Raw genomic sequence first — 5,960 nt, forward strand, 5'->3', positions numbered from 1 at the left:
CATTCTGATGAGTGGATACGCAATACAAATGCTTTTCTGAACCATGTTTTTGAGGGTGTCCGTAGTGCCAAGTTTGGAGTTTCTTGTCCTTGCTCAAAATGTCGCAATGGTAGTAGAAGAACAAAACAATTGATGACCTCTCATCTTTGTCATTGGGGTTTCATGCGCAACTACTTTAGATGGACTGCACATGGGGAGCATCATGTTCATGTAGATAGAGTGGAGTCTGTCAACACTGATTGCTTAGAGGACATGTTGTGTGACTTTGGGGATGCAATGCATGTCGATAATGTAGACGAGGAGCCAGCACCAGATGCCAAAGCTTTTTATGCCATGTTGTCAGCTGTTAGAGACCCACTCCATGAGTGCACCCAAACCTCGCGCTTTGCTACTGTTACACACTTGATGGGAATTAAGTCACAATACAATTTGTCAGGGGACTGCATAAGTAGTTTACTGAAACTTTGGCAAGATACACTCCCACAAGGCAATAAAATGCCATCAAGCTTGTATGAGTGCAAGTGTATCTTAGCTGGTTTGAAAATGCCACTCCTGAAAATAGATGCATGAGTTCACCCACTCCATGAGTTCACCCAAACCTCATGTTTTGCTATTGCCAGCCAAGTGAACTTAGTCTATTATGTTCCATATGCTTGCACTTCGGTTGCAAGTCTTCTTGATTGGCAAGTTGCTTACAGAGTACCACCTCTTGGCAGTCTAGAAACTCCCACAGATGATGACTACACAACAACAACACCCACTAATGCAGATGTGTTCCAAGAGAATAGTTTAGATGCCAATGATTTCATTGTACAAGTAGGATCACAACTTGACAACTTAACAGTACGTGGTTCATATGAGGTGCTTGATCCAACCGAATTATCACATATTAGCAACGGACATGATTTGGGTGGTGAAAGGATTCAGGAACAAGTTATCGAGGATGAAGACTATGATGAAGTGATCATTGAGGAAACTGAAGAAGATGATGATGATTTCTAGCCCATTTTCTATTTATTATCGTTGTTTGTAATTTGGGTAGTTGAAGACTTGGCAAGAAACACTTATCTATTTGCTATCGTTATGTTTATCGTGATTGTCTTGTTGGTTGTAAACTGTTCTTTGCTATCTTTATCTTATTTGTTTCAAGAATCACACATTACAGGATGACAATTGGAATAAAAGCATCTCGACTTGCTGTAGCGATCAAACCAGCGCATGCTGCTCGAAACACTACTGCTGCTGATGGCACTTATGATGGGTACATAAGAGGAGTTTCAGATCTTCCTCCTACTATTCCAAATAATGAAGATCGTCCAATCATTCAACCTATTGGCAAGACGTAAGTCTTATTATTTAGTATAAGTGCTTTCTTGTTCTGCAATATGTTTTCCTTTTCTAGTACTTGTTTTTTGTATTTACAACTTCCTTCTTTGTAGGCATTGGAAGGACATTCCTGTCGTTCGAAAGGGCAGAAGACCATCAAGTGTATTGACATGCCTTCTGAAAAGTAACCATCCCGGTATTCTGGATTATGATGGTGCGAAGGTGGTTGCAACTAAGTGGGAGCATTATCATGCGGTGAAGGACACGAATGGTCATTCTATTGCAGACAAAATTGAAGATTCTTTTTGGGTATTAACTATTTAAATTGCTCTCTTTTGTTGAACAAGGTAATTTGCTCTTATTTATATTAAACCATCTATCAATTCTCATTGCAGCTAAGGTACAAGTATGAAGATGCATACTCAGAGAAGGCAAAGCAACATGTTCAAAGATGTTGCAAGGCACTTTTGCCAAGTATATTTTACTATGCAAGAATCCAAGCCATAATTGATCATTTTCGAAAAACTGAGAACACTAACATGAATGACAAGCTTGCTGGGCAATACTATTTGGATAGAGCTCAGTATTTGGTGCAAAGACAAGGTTGGTTAGGAAAAGAAGCTTGGGTTGTTGTAGTTGATGAGTGGTGCAGTGAAGAGTGGATTGCAAAATCAAAGAAATACCGTGCCAATCGTTGCAACTCAAAGTTCAAGCCTCACAAGGGTGGTTCCAACTCGATGACTACTATAAGTCAAAAAATGGTTATCAACTAAACTTAGTAGTTTCCTTTATTATCACTTATCATATGAAGAATTATAAATATCTTACATGTCTTGAATCTTGTGTAATGCAGTCCGAACAAACCGGCGAAGATGTTAACCAGATTCAGGCTTGGGTGCATACACATAGAGGATTGGACAAGAGCAAACCTTTAATTCTCAACACACCAGAAGCAACTAAATGTTTGGTATGTGTTTTTTAGCAATACCATGGAATAATGCCAATATATATCCTTTTCTCAAACCAAACACATCCTTATGAAGTCTGGTCTGAATTTAGTGTTTTTGCATCTCAACTTGTTTGTCCAATTTGTATGTCAATTTGTCTAGCCACTTGTGCAATTGTGTAATAGGAGATTTACACAATTATTTGAATTTCCTAAACTTTGTGTACCTTTGTTTTCTTCTTGAGTACGCACTTTACACAGAAAAGGCTAAAGAGTTAAATGGAGAGGACTATGATATCCTGAAAAATGATGTTAGTTCTAAGGCACTTTATGATTGCTCTAATGGGAAGCCACATGGTACATGGTCTCTATTTAATGGCATTGTCAATGACATCGAGGTCATTTCTGAGGTGAGAGCTACTGGTACATCTTCAGCAGCCTTGAAGCGTCGTCGAGCTGAAGAAATTGAAGATGTGCGTCAAAAGGAGTCCGAGAAGACTCGAAAAGCAGAGGCTTATGCCAACAATGTCTTGTCATGAGGTGTTGGGATGTACAAGCACTGCAATGAGATACAAAAGTTTCTTCAGGTGCTGGTTATACATTCCATGTTTATCAATTAATTTGCTAGCATTTGAAAGTAACCACTATGTGAATTTTCTTTTTTTGCAGACTTTGGCAACTAAGCAAGGAGTGCCTATTGGAGAAATACCACTGTCGGCGGTTCCACCTCCTTTTCGTTCGCTTTCTCCTCCTGGATCTCCGCAACAATCTACCATCCAAGTATGTAATCATCCATCTCAAGCAAACACACACACACACATTAATACATTTAAAGCATGATAAGGGTTACTTTTAAAACCTGGCTCTTGTTTTGCAGATTCTAGAAAATAGCGAAGAATCGCCAGCTTTGTGTGCTCAACAAGAAACAAATCCTATCTCTATTAATGTATGTATTTCTCAAACTGATCTCAAATGATACAAATAGTAATGTTCTGTTTGTTGTGACCTTCCAGGGTTAAATAACTTAGTAAGAGGGGTATATTGAACAATGCATGTTTGCCTTCTTTCCTTTTCAGAAGAGAATGTTACAGCTGTTTGTAGTATAATTTCTTGATTGGGATAAAACACGAATGCAATGCACCATAGGGTGCTTCAAACATAGGAGTGCATATTGTTGTTTCTGTGTGCAAATAATAGTTTCACATGGCTATTGTTGGTAGTAAATGTTTTTCCTTCCTTCAGTATAGTCTTTGGTCTCATTTATTTGTACCAAAACAACCAGCGAACTGATTCAGAACGATGCAGCGTGTGTAGTTGCATTGCTTATGTGTGTATGGATAAGTTGAGAAATACCTATTCACATACTTGTGACAATATGCATGCTTATGTGATGTGTGATGCTAGACTGTGTGGTGCTGGACCATTTGGGATTAATGCTGATTAATGGGGCTGTGTGAGGATGTTGGAGGGATCATAATATATTTTTTATGCAATTGTCCAGTTTATAGTTGTTATGCTGCCAAAATTTATACCAGATTTTGCATGCCTCTGTTCTAATTACTGGAAATAGGAAATTCTGTTTAGACTTTGTCGACTTGATGTAACTCACTAATTTTCATTGGAACATAGAGTTGCATGTAGTTCCTCTAATAAGTTCTTATTGTCATGTTCCAGCTTTTGAGAATTTGTGTATCTTTCTTTTCAGGAACATGTTACTGCTGCAAGTGTTCCTGCTGTAGACGATGAAGGGATGTTTGGGGGATTTTTCAGTCAGTCTGGAACCGGTGCACTAAGCCTATCGCTATTGAGCAGTCAGTTGGTTCCTTGATGTTCTTGGATGTACAGTGCGTGGAGTAATATTTTGGTGCATGTATAGTTAACATGCTAGTACATGTTGTGTAATGTAGGAAACTCTAGTTGACCTACATCAGTGTGTACGTGCTAATTGAGATGCTTAATCAGTTAGATGTAGCAAACTCTAGCTAGCAAGCCTATTTTTTGGTCAAACATGTGATGGCTGGTGATGTCTTGGCATCTACTGTATGCATGTGATGATCGGTGTCTATCTATCTATATATATACACTAATTATTTGATGTTATTTTCATTTTATAATTATGGCTCCATTTTGAATTATTTGAATTATTGGTTATGAATTCAAATTTAAATTACACGTTTGAATTATGTCTGCATATGGGGAATGTGTTTCCCTACAGTATGTAACTCTAGGGAAAGTATGGTGATGTGGCACGAAAGGGCCCCACAATCTTTCCCTAGGGCCTGTCTATAGGTAAACAGCCTATCCACGTGGATTGCAACATACATATGGAAATCTTTCCCTAGGGCTTGTGCCTCTAGGTAAAGAAATTTTCCCTAGAGCTTGCTGGATACACCCTAGGGGAAGGGGTCTTTACCGACTATACTATACATAGGGTTCTTTACCTAGGGCAAGCCCAAGGTAAAGTCTTTCCCTATGGTTTTTCCTATTTCACCTAGGGTATATGACTCTAGGTAAAATGTGGATTTCTAGTAGTGAATGAATGATCAAAATTGTAAGGGAAGCCAAATTTCTGTTGTCGTTTGTGGTTGAGCTCTTGAATACCACCGCACTGTACGGCTGCCCGGCCCCTCCGTCCCAGATCTCTCTCCAGGCGTCGTCCATGGCACCGCGGCGCACAGTAACTGGTAAGGAAGCGATGGCATCCCGCTGTGCCGCGTTCCTCGCCGACCGCAACCGCACACACGGTAAGGAAGCGATGGCATCTCGCTGTGCCGAGTTCATCGCTGTCGGCGGCCAGACAGTTACATGGGCGGACTTTGAGGCTGCCATGGCTGAATGGGTGGTGGATCTAGAGGCATCCAAAGCTGCACAGAAGGAGCGGAAAAGGCAGAAAGCAGACAAGAAAAGAGAGTCCCGCCGCCACAAGAAAAAAGAGGTCGCACGCTGTGGTGAGGAGGGCTTGGCGGAGATCTAAGCACGGTGGCCTGCCGCCTACAAGGCCGGGAAGGAGAACACCGGCGTCTGGCTAGCATGCCCTGATGGAAGCATGTGAGAAGTAGTTTAAGTTTGTAGTATTAGAGAAAATTACAAGTAGTACTTTAAGTTTGTAGTATTAACGTAGAATGTCGGTAAGAGCATCCTTTGAGGGCTTTGAGCATTGATTAGCATGTGTGCCTGTGTGCGTTTTCTTGCGTTAATCATTAGAAGATCACAAAACACACGGTTTGTATGTCGTACCCGTCTGCGTTTTTTACGTTAATGGCCCATAAGTCAATTACCTGTGCAATATTTCCTAATAAACCAGGTGTACCATTGACTGAAAAAATCAAGTACACGTGTACATTTTTTTAGACGGGATCTGCCAACTTTCTTTTTTCTCACACACGAGTATTTTACACGCTTCGTCTACGTTGTGTGTTTCCCCCACCCAAGTTTCAAATTTCACACCAAAATTTTCATTAGGCGCGCAATTTCAGAATTCATTCCTCCAACCACATCCCCTTCCCCTTAGTATCCCCCCTCCCTCACACCTCCCCCTACCGGCATCTCAAACCGCCGCTGCAACCACAACTTCAACCACATCTACGTTCTGCTCAGATCCAGTCAGTTAACCCACTGATCTCTATCACGTCCCCGACTAGATTGCTTAAATGGCGCCTACAAAACATCCTCATGCCTCCAAATCCCC

This window comes from Triticum dicoccoides, chromosome 3A (genome assembly GCF_002162155.2).
Source record: "Triticum dicoccoides isolate Atlit2015 ecotype Zavitan chromosome 3A, WEW_v2.0, whole genome shotgun sequence".
Taxonomy (NCBI): domain Eukaryota; kingdom Viridiplantae; phylum Streptophyta; class Magnoliopsida; order Poales; family Poaceae; genus Triticum; species Triticum dicoccoides.